This window comes from Salminus brasiliensis, chromosome 20, assembly GCF_030463535.1.
Source record: "Salminus brasiliensis chromosome 20, fSalBra1.hap2, whole genome shotgun sequence".
Lineage (NCBI taxonomy): Eukaryota > Metazoa > Chordata > Actinopteri > Characiformes > Bryconidae > Salminus > Salminus brasiliensis.
In genome coordinates, this window is record NC_132897.1 from 29276890 (window position 1) to 29298246 (window position 21357).

Genomic DNA, 21357 nt, shown 5'->3' on the forward strand with positions numbered 1-21357 from the left:
GGGGGGGGGTTGTTTGACATGACCACAAACCAATGTTGTTCTACCATGTTTAATTTAATAATGCTTCTGACTTTTCTAGATGGTTCTGATGCCTTAAATGTATTTATGTTGAACATGGTAGTGCTATAACACATTACAGCAGTTTAAGTTAATGGTAGGGTGAATTAGCTAATGGTACTCAAAAGTTGCCTTTCCTATGGTGGGACAGTTCTGTTCCAAAAGTAGGACAATGACAAGTCAATGTCAAAAGGTCTAAATCACTTCACAGGTCTAAAAGACTCAAGGCTAAATGTACAAAACCATTACAATTAATTTTACTATTTTTAAAATCGGTGCTGTTACACAACATAGATGTATACATGTGTATGTTACATGTTAGAATTGGCTGTAACAGGTTTGATGTATTTTGTCATGCTAATACCTTTCATTCTTTTTTAGAAAGCATATAATTCAATAGAAGACTAACAACTAACTGTAAATAACTGTTATAGCACAATCTTTACTTTTTTACCTTCAGAACTGTCCCAGAGTGGACACATCATACTGTCTCACTTTTTGAAATTTGGTTGTAATATATATATCTTATATTTATCTAATATATACATAAAGCACTGGTCTTTACACAGAGTGCTTCCTGTTTGAAGACTGTTGCACCCTTATGCAAGACTGGAAATTGTGGAGAAGTGATTTTGATCAGCTGCCATTATAGCCTAACCCACAGTGTTAATCCATAGTTTTATTGACTTTTCTTGATTTGAGAAAGACCTACATCAAATAAAGCTTAGGTGTCCCACATTAGGGCCAAATTCACCCTAGTAAAATATCAACATTATTATAGTCATTATGGTCATGATATATCACATTATAGGCACATATAATTACTACTATTATTAAGCCTTAGTAATTTAATTATTACGCATCTGTTACGATTAAACAAAATAATGTTAGCTGTGTGTAAAATTAGGTGTTTTGGCAGCTTCGATTGGTAACCAAATTAACAAGCAATCATGAACATAAGCATGTTTGCATTCTTACTCATATACTGCCTGGGATTTCATGCCCACACACACATGGATAGGTTGACCTCACATACTCCATTTTAAGACGCCGTAATGAAAGAGCTGTAAAAAGATACAGCCTTTTTAACGACTCTCTCAGTTACAGAGCAGGGGCAAAGCACGGTGCCCAGAACACTTACTGACCCAAAGATGCAGTGACACAAAAAGCTCACAGATAATTAAATATTGATTTTTGTTTTCTAATCCGATATAAAAAATTGTCCAGAGACTCCCAAAGGTACTTTTCATCCCTCCCTCCTCCCTTAGTAAAAAGGATGGGGGGAAAAAAGTCTGGATTTGCAGTTAACCTCTATTTCACACACTGAGTGTGTATGTATGTGTGTGTGTGTGTGTGTGCATGCATGCGTGTGTGTGTGAGTGTGTGCTAAAGGATGAGATGAGGTGGTTATGGCAATGTGTTCCCGCTTCTTACCTTGAACTCAGCCCAAGTCATAACTCTTCCAGTGCTGATGACACTGATCCCCCTTCTAATCTCTCTAAGTCTTCACTATGCCATTGCTATTCCTCTGCCTTGCTGCCAATTCTGAAAACACACATACACACACACACATTTATATACGCACTAACACAGCACACAGCAAAGCAAATTAAACAAGCTGCATTGGCCTGCAGTGCAGGAATTAAAAATCAGCCCATCACTGATCAATAATGTAAATAAAACGGTAATAGCTTTAATTTACTGGACTGGTCTTGAAAGCAAATTGAGCTCCAAATGGACAATCTTTATTCTGTGCCAGTGGTCAATAACCCAGCCAGTTAATATAAGCTAAAGACGATTCCATGCTGAGTGACCATGTGTGGTTGATGAGAGAGGCCCAGTAGTGTTTGAATGGGGCAGTCTTTACATAAAAAAGTACTCCATACCAAGTACTTAATTTTAACATAAACATTTAAAAATGAAATTTACATAATCCCCCCTCATCCCAAATGTACTCAGCTGTAATATAAAATATAACTAAATGTGAGTCGGTGTGTGAGTGTGCTAGCTTCTTGTGTAAGTAGGCTTCTGCAAATTGGCTACCAATTTGCATTACAACATTACTATGTCATAATGATGTAATTGAGCTATATTAGCATAGACGCATTGTACTAGTTTTATTATGTTCTAATAGTATTAATATGTCATAATGGCATTATTGTACTGTAACAGCACCATTGATGCAATGTTATTGAGTTTTAATAGTGTTATGTTGTTTTTATACTGTTATTGTGATGTAATTCCTTTTTTGTAATAGAAAGAGTGTAATTGAAATATCATGGTAATTGTGATGTAACATCTTTGTATTGTAGTAGTGTTTTTGTGATAATGCAGTGTTGCATTTATGAACACTACTATACATAATGAATGTTATTGTCATGCAAATGCCCATACATCTGCTTTTACCATATTGTGGAGGGAAAGCTAACATCAGAACATCCATATCCTGAGAAATGACTCGGTTATGAAGCTATGGTAAAGCAGATGTGTCGGATGCTTGTGAGGCTCTTCAGTTAGCTCTTAGCCTAACGTCTTACTGAACACCCTCACAAGCACTTTATGTGTCCCCTTCACCAAGGCTTCATAACCGAGTTTCCCCACCACAAAATGTAGATTTTGTATCCTCAACCAGGTTCTCTTTCTCTTTGGCTATAGTGCCCCACATCACTCTAATCTTTCGATTACTTGAAAAGCTAATTACCACCTGAGCAACTCTACTTTGTGGCTTATATGTTTCACAGGTCAGGCAACAGAGCCAACATGGCTTAAATGCCTGCCTCCAGAGTGACTCTATACTACATTGCAGGTTCAAGCTATCTCATGCCAACTGATGTTGTGACTGTTTTTCTTTTTTGTTTACTGCATTGTCCTTGAGTTGCTAGAACCACACAGGATTTTGAGGAACCTTAAATAGAAATGCTTATGCAGTTCTTCTTAATGCATGACAACCTCAAAAATAAAAAAAAAAATAAAAAATTGCAAAAGGACACTGCCTAGCTAAGAAACAGTAACAGCAGCCATTTGAAAGCTATATTTTGCCTGGACCTTCCATTATTTATTTCTTTTGTCTCAGCCATAATTATAGATTAGAGAATATAAATGAGAGACTATATAACAAATAATGGAGTTTGAGCTATAACCTTACCTTAGTGCTGCACAATTCTTGCTTAAATGGACTTTTGTGCTGCCCAAGCTTACATTACATTTTAGGTACAATAGGCTTGATGCCCAATGTTTGCAATTCTTGTTTGAATTTAAGCCCTACTGTGAGTTTTGAAGTCTTCAAAAAATCCTTGTTGACCAGCTTCTAAAAAAAAATGATATAGAAACAATGCCCTACATGGCTAAGTTTGGCCTAAAGGATTCAACTCTGACTGCACTTCAGTGCTTAATGAAGCTACAATCCAACTAAAAGATAATACCATGCTAAATGGGTTGCTTTATTGTTTAGAGTAGTACACCTGTTTTACTGTTGACCCATTAAACACTAGGCTTATTAATGGTAAGACTTACTGTTTGGTACTTACTATGAATTATTCAGTAAGTATGGTGAAACTAACTTGTAAGTTATGTAGTTCTGAAAGTGAGGATCTGAAAGTGGTAAACAGTTAATGATCAAATAAATGTGAATAAATGTGTCACTGTGATCATGTTATTCTAAACAATATTCATTGTAAAAGTACTATAATTTTATAATAGCTCTTTGTTTAAGTGACCACCGCATTTTCCCTGTGGGGGGCAGTAGTGGTCAATCTTGGTATCATTTGACTCACACAGTACACACGCATGCATGCATCTGTGCTCCTCCATTAAAAAACAAATAAATAGCCCCCTGGAGAGAGAATGAATACAGTGTAAGGCTTATTGCCCAGCAGAGCCCCACTTCACATCAGCCCTTATCCGTTTCACTGTGACACTGACCGAGAAATGTCTTAACCACTATGCTCATTGCTTAACCCTTACAAAAAGTTACTGCTGGCAATATTAAAAGCATGGAGTAATTCAATAGTAGTTCCTTTGTTAGCTGACTGAAATCAGAAGAAATGAAAACATTTGATTAACATTGTGTTTAGAAACTGATTTGAAGCTGGTGATCACTGTTTTATTTTTTTAATGTAGATGTTCCCCAGCAATGTACCCAAGCACAGCTGGTTACTTGGAATCTGACCTGATTGCATATCAACGCCTCCACATTTATATCCCTCATCTTTAATACTAAAACCTGGCCATTCAGAGTGTTAGCCCACATATATTACACACTTATCCAGATTGCTTTGATGGTGTCCTGAGCGCTGACTGGTTTGTGATCCGTCTAAAATACGCAAAGCGACTTTGTGATCCAGATAGAAATGGCGTCATGGATTGTAATTCTATTTGTTGCGCCACTTTACACACGCAGCTGCTCCGGAGAAGGGCTGTGGTTATCCCAGCGTGCCGTGTCCATCAGCGCTCGGAATGCTGGGAATTGCGGTTTGTGAAGTGGGATAACCTAATTTCAGGGATGACAGATCAAGGCCTAGTGGAGGCCGTGCTATCTGCTGCTTATCGCTCTCATCTGTGCTTTATGATAACCTATCGCAATGGGACATGCTTCAGTATGAGGACATGAGATTGCTGGGGCATTTTGAAGCGCGTATATGTTCACACACACACAAATACACATACACACACACCTACACACAAAGAGCCTCTCACACACAAACATTCACAATGCAGAGAAAACTGATTAGCATTCAATGAATCTTTAATATTATAGCGAAAAAAAACATTTAGCTTAATTGTACAATATTTAAACATGATATATACACTATATAAACAGAAGTGTTTGGATACTTGCTCATTCATAGTTTTTTCCAAAATCAAGGGTATAATAAAAAATATTTATAGTTATATTTATCCTGCTTTTGTTGGAGTAACTGTCACTACTGTGCAGAAAAGACTTTGTAACCATTTGGACCATTGCTCTTATGAGTTAGTGGCATCCCCAACTTGTTCCAAAAGTATTGGATAGAGTACTGTCATTCCAGACATTCCACAACAGTTCTACTGCTTCACAACTCAATGCTGATGGCCCACACCTGGCATAAGGCTTGGAGCCAATAGGTTCATGTTTATCTGCTCCATCGAGTCTTATTCTTTTGGCAATATTTCTCTACAGGGACTAGAAATGTATGTGTTCATTTGTACACGTCAGCAATGGGTACAACTTTCTCATTTATATATTTTCTAAGAGAGAATAAACTCACCAACTAAATAGATGCAATCAGGTGACGTTGTTTATACAGTTAGCAAACACTGGTTGTTGTTATATACGGGTTTTCTATTTTCTTCAATATATACATATATATGCAGAAGTTTAGTTTACTTTTATCCATATGATAAAAATAACATTTCCTTCCCCTTAACAAAACATCCCAGGTTAATCTTCTAGGGAAAAATGTGAGTGAAATGAATGATTTAAGGAAAAATCACTATGTTGAAACTCGTGATGAAAGCATGATGTGGAAATCCTTTTAACTTTGTGGTTCTGCTTGGGTGGATCCCACTGTCCTTGTAAATCAAGGCCCCTCAATATACTAATGTAAAAATATGAATACAAATATTCCACTCACTAGTTTGAAATGTTAGGATCTGTCAGTGTTCCCATCTGGTGATGAGGCACTTATTACTGTAACATAAATGTCTTTTTAGCTCAAGTCTCTGAAAAGGTTAATGTAAGTACACCTCTTCACTTCATTCAGGAATCCCATCACTTCTCCCAGATCACTATTGCAGTTACAAATACTTACTAAATATATTCACATGTTTATTTCTTTTGTTTGCATTGGAACAACACAACAAGGTAGCCTGATATCATTCTACACAAAACTCTAAGACACAAAAATAAAATTCACTTTTCTATATTTAATGTGGTTAAAGATATGATTTCTATTTTGCTGGCACATATTTTGCCACAAATACAAATTGGAGAAGCATCAAGAAGTCCTGGAAGTCCTGTTATTTCTCATCATTTTTTTGTTCAAATGCAAACAAAAGAAGACAACTGTAACTGTGCCAGTGGGTTTTAAGAATACATTTCTTTCTAAGAACAGTTGTTTAAATATTATCTGAGGAACCGAACATGGTTCTGCTGTTCTACAACATTTCCACAAAGTGCCCTGGTACTTTTATTTTTAAGAGGCTACAAACTGATCCATCTTCTAACATTCCTCTAGTCTCCGCTTCCCCGCCTCCCTTTCCATACGCCTCCACTGAGTGGTGACCGCTAAGACCTTGAGCGTGCGTGCCCATTAGAGCAGGGCTAGCTTGATCCAAAATGAATTTGTACATGACGGTGCTGTCAAACATTCCACACTAGCCCTCTACACACACCTTCACCCTACACCCAGCGACGAGCCAGTCAGGTGGGCTGCACGTGGGGCAGAGATAGGGGGGTTGGGATATCGATCCACTGTCCAGAAAGAGAGGCTGAGAGGGAGAGGGAGAGAGAGGGAGAGCTAGGTACGAGTGGCACTTTTCTTATACTCCAGCCCAGTCTTATCAATGTAGATTCCCTTGGGATTTTTGCTCTCTTTAAGCCCCTGCCGCCCTCCCTCCCCATTCACCTATCTTTCTCCTTTCTCTGTTCACTCTGTCATCCTTTCATTCTTTCATTTTCATTCTGTAAGAGATTCAGTGGAAGCTGGAAGGGGGCTGGGGGTGGGGTGTATAAAAAGAAAAAGAAATAAAAAAAAAGAACAAGGTTACAAAAGGTCATGCTTGCAGCAGTCAACAGCATGCCAGCGAAGGAAAGGGAGCAATAGATATAGAGGTAGAGAGAGAGAGAGAGAGAGAGAGAGAGAGAGAGAGAGAGATAGAGATGGTAGTGGTAATCAAAGACAAAGAGAAAAAGAGACAAAAGATAAGTTGAGAGAGTGGGGAGAGAGAGAAAGAGAATGGAGACAACAAGAGAGAGAAAGAGGCAAGAGAGATTGAGAGAAAGAAATTCACAGAAGAGTTGAGGGAGAGACAGAACAGAGAAATGGAGATGGGGTTGGATAGAGAAAGAAAGAGAGACAGAGGGAGGGATGAAGAGAGAGACAGAAGAGAGAGAAAGAGGCAGGGGACAAAGAGAAAGAGAGAGACAGAAGTGCATGTGTGTATGTGTGTGTGTGTGTGTGTGTGTGTGGTGGGGTTGGAGATAGCTGTGAAGAAGACTGGCCTGAGAGGGGCGATATCCCAGAATGCCTGCCGCTGATAAGAAAGTGGGCCGTGTAACCTTTGGTGGGCACGTGACGCGAATACAGACACTACCGCCGCTCCTTGACGAGGAGAATGGAAAGAGGCAAAGGGAAGATGCCGGCGCACTTGAAAGATGAAGTTAAAGTCAGAAGAAGAGGGTGGGTGAGAGAGGGAGCAGGGAGAGAGAGAGGGAGGGAGTCAGAGGAGGGAGATAAGAAAAGGAAGCTGTTAGTTGCAAGAATGGCAGAGGTGGCGGTGGTGTGTATGTGGGGAGGGGGGCTGTTATGAGGGAGAAAGAGCTAAAGAATAGGAGGAAAAAAAAGAAAAGTTTGCAATGAAAGGTTTGTCTTCTTATTTTGGTGGTGGTGGGATAACAGTTCAATTGCCTTTATACAAAAGCAACAGAACAGAAGGAAAATCTGAGCTTTGTAGATAAAGACTAACAGTAGAAAAGGGTGAAAATGGAAGATATAGGGCAAAATGGAGATGGAGAATAAAATGATGGCTTGCTTCACTTTTCACTGAGGTGAACTACTGAACAACACAATACTCACACAATTTATGCATGTGTTTGCATGTGTCTGATTTTTTGTTCAGTATTTTATTCTATATATACATATTCTATTAGTTTTATAATAGTTGTCAAAACATTTATAGTAGTAGTTTTGCACTAATAACTATACTACCTCACTGGACTCAATATTTATTGTACACTGCATGATTTGCACACTACCCCTAATTTATTTATTATTCTTTGTCTGTATTGTGTTGTATTGTCTGTCTGCACTTGTACTGTGTTGCACTTGTGTTCTGTATGCACGGTGTCTATGTTGCACGATGGTTCTGGAGGAATGTTGTTTCGTTTCACTGTGTACTCTGTATGTAGTTGAAATGACAATAAAAACCCACTTGACTTGACTTGACTCGAGTTACTGAAGTCCGTGGACGCATAAGGAAATAATAAGCCTGCCGTTTAAGGGGTTAAAGCCCAATTTTGCAAACAATTACCAAAAAGTCAGAGTACTGCTGACAAAGTTTTAATTGCTGCAGAGTGTCGGTGGTAATTGTTTTTGTGTAATGAGATGCAGTCCAACTCTACTCACACAACACTGCAATGGAAGAGTGTAGGGCACAAACTAATATGGGATAAATATTTGAATTGGATATATATGTAGTTAAACAATTTCAAGTTGAATATGACTTTGGCTATCTTCTTCCGTTCACACAGCAACAGCAATTAGACACATCTTTCTCAAGATTCACCATAAAAGCTTTCTACTGCTGATCTGTGTGTCAAGGTCACACTGGGAATCATTGGGTGCAGGGCAGGAATATCCCATGGAAAGGGCAGCACTTCATCCAAGCATACCACACTCACCTGTTCACTTACACACACTCACATAAGGGCAATTAGCACAGCCAAACCTACCATGTGTTTTTTTTTTTTTTTTGGACGTGGGAGAAAACCTTTCCAAGTACCCCTGGGTGTGCGCCACCATAACACCCTCACATAGTTCATGCTTATATTATTAAGTCAGCCTCTTAGTGCCTGCAACACAGAATCACTTTAAAGCATACATGCAGATAACTCACAGCAAGAGCATCGCTAGAGTACATCCTCCACATGGCAGAGTTACAACTGATCCCCCCCAGATAAATGTCAGAAGTCCATACATTCCTAGGTAAAACAACAAACACATACCACACATGTCATGTACATAAATATGTATACGCAATGGCAATTAGCAATATATTAGCTAAAATGTCTATATTTCAATATTTCTAAAATGACAGATTTATATGAGAAGGAAAAAACTTTTAATGGAAGTCAATGTAAATGACCACTTTTGACCATTTCTATTAGTTCATTCATCATGAAATTGATAAAGTATCAATTAATCAATCAAATTATGAAAAAAAAACATAATGTCTGATACTAGTGAATGTGGTCAAATGACTCCCATAAGTGTAAGAGTGCTTGATATTTCTCACTAAATGATATAACTGATAACATTAATTAATGAATTTATTAAAATACTATTTACACTAAAGTCCTATTTTATTCTTAAAAGAACCAGAAACCCTATAAGCTAACCATAATAACTGTGTGTGAATCAGACGGCACAATGCTTTTGTTTTCCATCCTGTAGTAAAGGAAGAGTTAATAGTGTCATATAAGCTAATCTTGCTAATTAGCAAGATTCATTTAAGTGATGTTTATGTGTGACTATTTACTTGAACTGCTCGAAATCACTCGAAAGTCACTGGTTAACTCACAATCACAAATCTGGTTAACTTACAGAGCCAAAAAGCAGCTTGTAACACTCTGACTGACAAGGATTAGCATCTGTGGTAACTCAAGCTTATCGTGTATCTAAACAAAATAGCTGCACTGTTATTAAATGACCCCCATTTACAGAGTCTCACTGGTGAACTATAGAGCCAAAACAGCAGCTTTTTGCTGCCTGACCCTGCTGATAAACTGTAGTATCTTCGCTAACGTGCGGCTCAGTGACTGTGTGACAGTCGGCTAACATGCGCCGGTGCGATAGCTGCTACGTGGGAATAATTGACCCTGAACAATTATTACAATGACTGCTCTCATTTTTCTTCCTCTCACTCACTATTTCTCGCCCTCTCACTCACGGAGAAGCCTGGTTGAAGTGTTGAGGATTTTCTGGTGAAGATGCTTCACAAATGAAGTCCTCCTCCATAGCCGAGCCTCCTGAGACCAGGGTGCCATTTGTTTTCATTATCTTGACAGGCCCCCTTAAAGAAGCACTGTGCCTTTTCGCTGTTCTCTCTGTTTGTTACATTGCTGTCCCTACCCAGCTCTCTCAGCATGGGCCACTTTGAGACATTACAGCTTAGTATTACGTATCTCAGAAGGTGAAAAGGCTGTTAGACCTTTCCTAAAGGTACCAGTTACAACAGTACTGCTACTACACTAGTAATATACTTCAGTAGAAGTAAAAGTATTCACAAAGGAATGACTTAAAAATGACCTGAAAAAAAAAAGCAAAACATGACATTAGATGAGAAAAGAACAGTCCTAAACCAAGACTCTTTCTGTGTAATGTGTATGTTCATTAATCGTGCTGTTAAGCACCTAAATATGACCATGTCAATATCATTAGTAGCTACAAAGAAGGTATTCTGATTACCATTTAAATTGCAGACTGAAAGACAGAAACCCCACACCAGCAGGATTTCACCAGTGTTAGTATGTTAGGTAAATCACCTGAAACTATACTACATTTACCATATGCAAGAGATATAATATATGGGCTCCCGAATGGGTTTGGTTGGGAGATGCCACAGCCATTCATAGGCAGAAGTTTATTAGCCTTGTCCCTTCTGGGTTGATAGGATTGTACTCCTTCTCCAGAACTGGCAGTTACAGCTTTCTTCAAAGTACATGGTATTGGAATAGCGGCAGTTAAAAAAAATAAAATAAAACTCATGTGACTCAGAAGACACACGCTAGCCTTCACCTTTTCGGCCCATCATATAATAGTGAAAGGGTTCAGCTAGTAGGTGGCGATTCAAAATGACCAAATTAGGAAGTAAATAGGGGTAAATAATACATGTTCCGTCTGTGCAGAGGTTAGGAACCTAATTAGGAACCTAACTATTTATCTTGGCAATAAAAGTGTATATGCTTGTAAAACACATTACAATGATGCACGTGAACATAAACAAAGCAGAAAGGAAGAAAGAATCTTATTTTGGAAAAAAAAACTATTTTGGGGAATGTCAAGTCGTAACAGGGCCAAGGTTTTGAAATTAACCCGTTTTACCGTTGAATTGGACCTACATGGAAAAGCAAACAACCACCACAACAACAATAGTAAGGTTCATGGAGCACTCATTATTTCAAGGTAAACTGCCAAGGTAAATACAGTTTTTCATTCTAGGGCACTTTTTATTTTACTTGAAAAAGTACACATACTGGGTAAAAGTACTGTATACACAGTACATGTAATTTTCAGGCTGCTGCTTGAGCCCAGTGACATTGGGTTTCCATTAACAATCTATGAATATTTAGTTTTCTTCCCTGAATGAAGATGAATACCATCATCTTTGTTTAGAGAGATGTTTTGTTACAATAATGATTTAGAAAGTCTAGAAAGTTCTAAACATATTCATGGGACTAAAAATATATCAGATGAAAGAGACTGAAAACTGACTAGGTAGAGAAGGGCTTGAAAGAATACTCTTCAAAGGTGGTATAAACAGCAAGTACCGTCTACTAGCAGTATGTAGTTTAACTTTGACAGACACGTCCTCCTGACAGCTGGCAGTGCATGTGTGTCTGTGTGTGTGTGTGTGTGTGTGTGTGTGAGTGTGTGTTTTCATGTCTGCTTGTGAGAGAGCACTCAAGCCTGTCTGTGAGAGTGGGTCTGTGTGTCAGAAAAACCAAAACAGTTAAACAGTGTTGCTTCATCTTCCTAGAGATTAAGCTTGTGTATGGCATGGTACACAACAGATAATGAAAGAACACAGGGAACACAATAGGCAATGAAAGAACGCAACCCAGCACCACTAAACAGAAACGCATGCTAGCATGCTTATTTACCCACAGTCTCCTCTCCCATAAAACATGGTTGTGTTTTGGAAAAAGGACCGTTCCCTTACCAGGGTGGTTTGAGAAATCCCAAATCAAAGCCCCTCAAATGTCAACACTCTGCTGAGGGTGTAAGCAAATCTGGCTTCGCCCTCATGCAATTTCACACTCAGTGACTTTGCACTTCCTGTTACGAAGCTGGTGTCCATTTAAGCTGGATAAGTGTCTCTGACTTAAGTTAACTCAGGCCCAGGCCACACGGATCTGGATATTTTTAAAAGCTAAGACTTTTCATTGTGTTTTGGCCTCCCATCCACATGAGCACTGTGGTTTTTTTTTTACAAAAAACGAAGCTTTTTCTGAAAACTCTGTTCTCAGTTTTTTTGTGCGGATGGGCAAAGCACAGCTTTCTGTAGACACTGACATAACATTGTTAACGACTGAGTTTAAAATTTTCCGTAAACTGTGACAGAACATGCTGTTCTTACATTAAAAAAAAGCTACAAACTCGAATTCTCTGCCTGATAAGGAGTTTAAGTGTGATTAAAGTTTAAATTCAAGTTATAAAGACCTGCTGCTTGAACAGAGAAACTCTTCTTTGTAAGTACGCTTGCTTCTAGAAGAATTTAGGAATTAAACCCCCTGCTGGACTGGAATGGACTGGCATGTCATTGCAAGCGTATTAGAGTCATTTGTCCGTTTTTGTGTAAAGAGAACGTTTTTTAATCAATGCATCAGAAAATATCACGATTCTTGTGGATGGGGCCTAAATTGAAAAAGGAAAAAAACTTTGCACAAAACCTGAAAGTTAGGCTCTTAGCACACAGTTCAGCTAGTCAAGGACATCAGGATTTTTTAAATATTAATTAAAGCGTTTGATGTTGGGAACTGCGCTTAGAAGTAATTTAAGCATAACAATTGTAAATGAAGAAAAAGAAATTAGTTTTACATTCAGGAAAGACGTATACAATGTCCACATTGAACAGCTTATAAAAAAAACATTTTAGGCCAATTTGTTTCCCCAAAAAATTATTGTAAAACAAGGTTTTAGGCATAATTTTCTATAACAACATTTCAATGAGGGAACTTTTTGAGGCATTAAACTCTTCAGATATCTGGTTTCCATTACTGCTACTGTGAACAATTCTGACAAAGAACTGACTTATTGTCAATTCAGGTGGGATTTTCTGACCTGACTGTAAATTAACTATATTTCTGATTTATCAGAGATTTAGAAAGATCCCTTTTAGTTATTTTTGCTGCACTACATAATGAAATTACATAATGGATTTACATTTAAATCAGATAAGTTTGTTTTCATTACAAAAAGGTCAAAAATGTAAAGAATGACTTCTTTATCTGAAAACCAACTTGTTTTTTTTAACCAAAACAATTTATCAAATTTAAATCATAATAAAATATATCAAGAAAAGAAAATGAGATATGGTACCAGGTCCAGAACCCACATTTGTTTGTTTTTTTTACATAATTTCTCTATTATTGAGTTTCAAGATAATAACTTTTCTCAAAATAATATATAGAAATAATAAAAAATAAAATTACACCAAACACTTTTATTACTGTTTATAACAGTGAGGCTTTATTGGTTAATTCAGCAAAAAAAATGCCTTAAACTAATTTGTGGATAATTATGGATAAACTTTAAATCTTTATTTCAGCAGCGCTCCAATAAAATAGAAAATTATGGCACCACAGTAGAAAAGGCAGGGGCACTGGCACCTGTGTCTGCATATGGAAAGCACAAAATTTTGTCCACAGATCCAAACCAGCAACTTTACAGTTCCCTATCATGCACCCTAAACCACCAAACCACATCCTCAGTGCTTGAACCAAAGCCTGCCTGAATTATTGACGGATGACCTCATCCTTACTTCTGAAACCCATTAGACACATTCAGCTGGTTTGGATTCTAGATCACATACAGCAGGTTGCCGTTAAAAGCTTGCCCAATTTTACCTTACATCTTCAGGTGATGTAACCCAACTTAATAGTGTCAGATTTACATGTCCATGGGAAGAACAATCATCCATGAAAAAGAAAGGCTGACCAGATGATAGGGGGATGAGATAGGGCTGGAAAGCGATTTGCCACCAACACCCCACCCCACCCCACCTCTCTGTGCTGAGCCGCTTGGCCTAGCGAAGCAGAAAACTAAATTACCCCTATCTCCACGACTGCTTAATTTAATATCTCCGACGAGCCGCTTCAGCCTCCGATCAGGCAAAGGGGGCTGCACACGTTCATGCTGTGTCACAAAACATTAGACATTGCCAAGGCAATTCATTTTTCCATGGTAATTCAGTAGCACACCACTCCGAGTCAATGCTATGGAGGAACCAGCGGAAGAAGTAGGTTCTATTTGAGTTTTTTTTTCTTTTGGAAAGGGAATTATAGCTCACTGATATATATTTAGTTTCCTGCCACCAAGCCACAGTGGAATATCTAGTCAGTGATAGAATAAAAAGGGCATCAGTGTTTCCATTTGACTTCATTCTTTCTCCCCTCTCATTTTCTCCGCAGTAATGCTTGAGGGGTTTAAGTAATATCACTGAACTGAAGAGCTAGATCAGTGAGACCTTATTCGATTTAGGGGATTTCTATCATGGCTAAGAAGTCTGGGTCTTAGTGTGGCTCTACACTGGGAATAAGATTTGAACTGATGTAATCATATTGTCAAAATCAAAATATATCATCGCTGTTGTGACAAAACCTTATTTTGGAATTGGTAAACAAAACCACTCTTAATTTTAGTGAGAACAACAATGGAGGTATACGTTTTTAAACTTACTATGATGGCCTTATGTAATAAGAGTGGTATTTATGATGAATATTGAATAAATTAATATTCAACCCTTCCTTGAGAGCACTCTAGATGTAAGGAAAGCTGTAGGAAGATGGGAAGTACTAAAAAAATGTTGATCATTGCCTACACTTTTTCTCGACCACAAATAAAGGAACACTCATTTTATCCTCAACAAACCAGTCCCAGGCAAATGCCAGGCAACCATCAGGCCAACAGCTGCTAGTTCAGAGCGAGTGCATATCAATGGCACTAATTAATTGGATTAATGTAAAAAAAGGCCTGCGATTGGGGTGTTGTTTCACAGGACACTGAATGCCTTTTCCTCATACTGTGTGTATGTGGCGTGGAGTATGTGCATGAGGGAGGGGCTGTCTGAATATGGATGAGGTAAAATTGAGTTAAAATAGCGGCAACTGCGGCATTCATTAGCCCGCCCACCCTCTGAAGTAGCTGATTAATATGCGCACCATTACTATGCAAATCAGCCGTAATGAAACGCAGAAGACTTTTTTTAATCAGAGGAAGAACAAGCAGATGTTGGAAGGGCTGGAAAAAAGGCAGAGTTGGCTGTGTGTATGTGTGTGAACATCTAACATCTAACTTTTTGTGATGTGTGTAACATTAAGGTACAATGATTCCCAACACTGATGCACTGATGACCCCCCCCCCCCCCCCCAACATTTTTAACCAGAATTGATTGAAGGATAAAAAGTTAACTAGTACCTAACTTGGTTTTACATTGAGGAACTACACCATACAGTAACATACACAGGTTGTCAAACCTGTGATTTCCTTTTTAAAACTAGCCCTACATAAGACCTACATAATTCAAGGTTGGCGTTATTATTATTTTTTGCACATTCTTTTCAGAGCATGTATAAAGGGAAAGGCTGGGGATTTCTGCTCTTGGGGAATGTTAAAAGAAAAACATCCCTATGAACAACATGCTTTCCAAAGCACACATGCTTTTTTAATTACTGTTAATTAACAGACCGTCCTTAATGCATAAAATTAGCAAGACGAGGCCAATAGGATTGATAAAACTATCTTTTACAGAATAGGTCAAGCACAGCTTTTATTCAGACATGGTGGAAATTAAAATAGAAAAGTTTATTATATCTTTCACTTCAATTAGGGAAAAAACAGAACTGTGAACATTGTCAACTGAAGGGGCATATAAACAGTTTTTCACCCAAGACAGGGGTAAGAGTAGTATGCATGACATAGGCTTCAGGCTTCTGGCCTTCACACTCTACAGACCCTTCTACTGGGGTCAAATGGCAGATGAGGCCCAATCTCTGACAGATGCAGTGCTGCTGGAACTACTTCCTCTAAAGCAGCAGCCCCATTCAACCCCTGCAGCATCATCTCTAAGGATACTAAGCCATTTTGTTCAGAGCACTAGGCTGTACTCCTGAGGCAGGCAGCTGTGAAGACAGCTTTTGGATCACTCGAATGTGCCATTCTCATCAGCAGTGGGTACAGGTGTAGGGAGTCAGCAGTCAGTTTATGGCAGAAGACAACATTATTGATATGGGTGGAAATCAACACACAAAGTGGCACAGCAGTACACCTCAATTGGCCCTACACAGAAGATTAGAGAAGAATACAAAGTAGAAGAATAACGCTCACTAAGTACCAGCCCCATGTAATCTCTTCAGTATACTGATACAGGTACAAGGACATCCAGGACTGTGAACAGTCATGCTTTGTATGAGACAGCTTCTTACATGGTACACTATATTTTGCACACTACCGGCAATTATTTATTATTCTCTGTCTGTACTGTGTTGTGTTGTCTGTCCGCACTTGTTTGTGTTGCACTTGTGTTTTGTATGCACTGTCTATGTTGCACCATGGTCCTGGAGGAACGTTGTTTCGTTTCACTGTGTACTCTGTATGTAGTTGAAATGACAATAAAACCCACTTGACTTGGTCACTGTCCATACCATCATGTATCTTCAATCAAATTTATTTGTATAGCGCTTTTTACAACTGTTGTTTTCACAAAGCAGCTTTACACAATCAGTAATTAGTAAAAAGACAAAAAATCTACAACAATCAAACAACAAATATCAAGTCTTGCTTTCCAATGCCCATGTCCAGGCCCACTGCATGTCCTTCCTCCAAAAAGACTGGTCCGACTGTGGGCCTAGTTTTGATGAGAGATTAATTAGATGCTTAGCCAATAACTTCCCTATTCAGTAAACCTGACAAAGTGGTTGGACTAGGTTTTTCATATATGCCAAGTATAAATCAAATTCTGAATCAACTTGGAATAACCCCTGTTCTCTGTGCCCGATCTCAGCTCCACTTGTCATTTGGGAATTTAGCCTTGAGGATGCAATTCCAGCAGATCTAGAAACCTGTGTGAGTGTCTGCTCTTTACCATCTAAGCAATCGTCAGTGCTGAAAGGTTGCCAGCTATTGGCCATGAGAGAGACGGCTTTGACTGAGTCCATGTTTCATTGGACATATCAACATTCTCTAAAGAACTAACAGTACAGTTAAAGTAACCAGTAACCACAACTTTGTCCTCAGTTTAAAGTCTCCACAGCATTTTCAGTCTCCTTTCATAGGTCAGTGGTGCCTGCAGGAGGTGGAATCCCTAAAACTATAAACTGTTAGACACCTAAATTTCTGTAGGGTTCTTGTGTTGCCTTGAAAATTGTCCTTGATAGCTCCAGATGGTACATCCAAGTTTACAATGGGTCAAGATGTGCCTTTATGAATTATTCTCATTTGCATGGAGTCTAATTAGTCCATGTGTTCCAAGTGAGATCAGGTTTGACATTATGGAGTTTATGTTGTAGGAAAGATCTGTGTCTTCTTTTGCATACTGATTTCCCAGTGTTTGTCTAATGCAATGCTCCATCTATTAATGTTTAATCATAAATGAACTCTCAGCTGACACAACTCATATGCTATGTAATCAACTACTCCTGTAGTAAACTGGTTCTCAGTGCTTCTCTCCTTTATCAGACTTCCTTGTCTGATCATGTCCCCAGCCACAGCCACACTGGAGTGGCTTCTTCTAAAGAAGTTAACAAGGTGTGAAGTATGTGGTGATGGTTTTCCCACAAACAAGTCTACTAGCCTTTTCATGTATAGTACATATACACAACAGATAATATGAAGTTCTCAAGCATCTCAGTTCAGATAATGAAGGTGCAGGACTCCACAAGGGTCTAAAGAACCACCAGTATAAGTACTGCTTTACAACTACTGCAAATGCTTATGTTAAATGTGTGGGATCTAAAAACATTTAGAGGTGACCAGGGTTACAGATTTATTAGAGCAGTGGTTCTATGATTCCAGCCACCTAGAAAAGATCTTAGCAGTAAGATTAAAAAAGTGCAGAGAAAAAAAAGCCAGACAGATTCATGAGCAAGCTGAGATTTTGTATTAAGGTTTAATTATGCCGAGAAGATGATGATGATGATGATGATGATGATGTTGGTGGTGGTGGTGATGATGGTAGTGGTGGTGATGAGGCTGATGAAAGATGATAATAAGATCTCCCTGCTTCAATTAAGGAAGACTATTACATGACTCGCCTGCACATTTATATCACAGTAGTCTGTTCTAAGACAACTTGGGGAAAGAAATTCCACTGATTAAGAAGAGCAAAAACAAAATCGATCTTCGCCCATGAGTTCATCATGGTAAATAATGATAGTTTGCATACACACATTTCCAAGTATTTGTCATGCTAGCTCAAGTCTCAAGTGGGGGACAAATACACCTGGTGAGCTTGGGCATGGTTTGTGTGGATGGGAGCAGTATTGAGAAACTAAACAAAAACTTGATTACTTCCAAAAGAGAATGGTAATGGGTGTCTGGGTTTAAAGGCATTAATATGTTGGTATGTTGTAACTCCCACAAGGAGAACTTTTGAGATGAACACAGAGATGTAAATGTCAATGTTTTGTATGAATGTTTTAGTTTTTATTCTAATATTAGTGTTTATATATATATATATATATATATATATATATATATATATATATATATATGAATCATAATATGGAAAAATTGGGTTTGATATATTAGGTTCATACATAAAACATACTTTAAAAAAAGACATTTTCTCATGTTTGACTTTTAGAATACTCAGTAAGCTTGCACTTGACAATCTTAAGGCACTTTTTTTTAGAACATACCACAGCCTTGCTGTGAAGGCAGAAAATCTCAGCTGATGGGTTGTGACATGTTGGGTGTGTCAAGGTGAAGGCTGCTAATATATATGCACAACGTTACCTGGAAGCACTGGAGGAATGTTTAAAGGGGTTGATTTTAATGTGCATACATTTACAGTGCCTGTTGTGGGGGCTGAACAAGATCTGGCTATATCACAGTCTAGCCATGTCATCCCTTGAAGACAGAATCTGTATTGATGTTTTCCACATCAAACAGAGCACTCACAGAAAGAACTAAAGCATTACTCCTATTCTTATCAAATCAGAGGTTTAACAAACTAAATAGAAAAGAAAGGACGAAAAAAAGAAGGAAAGACAGAAAGCACATGGGAAATAAAACACATGGAAAGATTCTGTGCAAAGAGCACAACATATCCAGTACAAGATCACAGACTGTCCTGCCAAGGTTTTGTTGTGCCACGTTCCTTTAATAAGCATGACAGCCATGATTATCCTGGTGGCTCACCTCACACTGCCATTCAACACGGAAATGTTTATTTGAGTTTGTCCACTGAAAGCTGATGATGGCAGTCAAAATGAAGCTTTATGCCCTTAAAAGGACCAGATTTTAAAATTAAAACAGCTCAAAACTGAATGCTGGATATTTAAAACTTTATTTTAAATACTTATTATACTTTTATATCAGTGACTGGCTTTTCTGGGTAAACATTAATACAATAGAAAAGAACAAGAATTTTAAATCTTGTAAACTAGTTTGAAGACCAAAATGTGGTTCCAGATTTTTCCTGGATGTCCCCTGTGGATGTGCTCAATTCCATTACCAGCTTACCTGATTTAAGATCATGTTGTACCTCCCACAAGGAGAACTTTTGAGATAAACACAGAGATGTAAATTCATACGTTTAATTTAATTTAACGTTTTGTATTAATGTTTTAGTTTTTATTCTAATATTAGTGTTTTACTGACTCAATGAACACCTACTGCCTAAATAATCAGCTTTTCATTCAAAATTTTTCACAGGTGCCTCATTTTTTTTCCTTTTGCACTCTCCTGTATATTCTTCTTTTACTTTTTTTCCGCATAAATTTACCACTTGGACCTAAAATTCAACTGTCAGTGTGCTCTAATTTTTTTTTTAATTGGTCTACAGAGCACAGAACCAAGAGCTGACAGACAACAGTCCAAGTAAATGCCCCACAATGAAATAATTTCAAAAGGTTTATTTAGAGATTTCCCTGCCTCAATACTTACAGCAGTGTGGATTAGAAGACTCAGTGCGGCCTTCTTTTGATGGAGACATTGGTTTAAGGTTTTAAAGCTACCCATCGCTTTAATACAGCTGTTGAAAGAGCAGACTTCACAATGAAAGGCATCAATCTACTTGCAGGCTCTCAAGCAAAACCGCTGTCACTGAGGCGATACATTTCCCAGCATGTGTGTATGTGTCTGTATGGGAAAGAGAGAGAGAATGAGGGACGAGAAAAAGGTCACAGATGGATGGGTCAGTTATACATTTAGCTTTGCCAAGTTCATATAAGGCCAGTATGGTCTTGTGCTTTAGCTGCAAAGGTCAAATGGAATGAAATATATAGGAAAGAGTCGTCTATGCTGGTGACAATTTAGGAAATGTAGGAAAGGTTTAATTGAGGTCAGTTATTGGTGGTGATAAACTAAATAAAATACAAGATGTATGTAGCGATGTTCAATCACACACATAGTGAAAGTCTGTCAAAAACTAAGTGTTACAGATATTTATTATTGTTTGAATTTATGGTGTATATTCTTACTTTGCATGCAGAAAAAAATGTCATTTATATTTTCATCTTACTCATTGTAATAACTGCACTGATAGCAATTACATAGCAAAAAGGTGTGAACATTTCAAGCTAATTTGACCAATAGAAATGGCCAAAAACACTTCGATAATTTTACGTTCATTAGCATTAAAAATTAAAGGTAAAATTCCCTTTCCTGCTTTTGAAAAGTTACCAATTTGGTGATACAGGGTTTTGTTCTATCAACGATGTACACTACCAGTTTCAGAACACCCCTAATTTATCCAGTTTTTATTGACATTTAAGCAGATAACATGTCCTCGAGTCATTTCCGGCACCCTAAGTGAGGAAGAGCAACCAACCTCTAAGCTGTTAATCAATCCTTGGGATACCGATGCTAGCAAACGTTTTCAAAAAACCTCAGAGGAGTTGATAAAGCTTGGGATAACATTTAGATGTACTCACGTCATTTCCAGCACCCTAAGAGAAAAAACGCTTTCACCTGAAAGTAGCTGTAACTGAACAAATCTTACCGCTTTAATGTCATTCCCAGCACCCAAAGTGTGAGAGATAATCAAAACATACGCTAAATAGTAGTTGTGACTTTCCTACCTAAATTTTTTTTTTTCAGGGAATAAGTCAGTAGTTAAAAACTTACAGCTGGTCTGGAATGAAAGTAGGCTTTGAAATTGATGCAAACTATTTACACAAATGTTTTGTCTGTAAAAAAAGTTTTGGTTACTGCACTACCA

General features: G+C 38.0%; 1 long non-coding RNA gene across 1 annotated transcript; it reads right to left on the minus strand.

The window, feature by feature from the left end:
* Positions 1-1540: 1540 nt before the first annotated feature.
* LOC140542287 (uncharacterized) lies at positions 1541-10005 on the minus strand. Its single transcript, XR_011977994.1, has 3 exons — positions 9903-10005; positions 8872-8956; positions 1541-1602 (listed from the first exon to the last, which is right to left on the minus strand). It is a non-coding gene; the product is annotated as an uncharacterized lncRNA (long non-coding RNA).
* Between the last annotated feature and the right edge of the window lie 11352 nt (positions 10006-21357).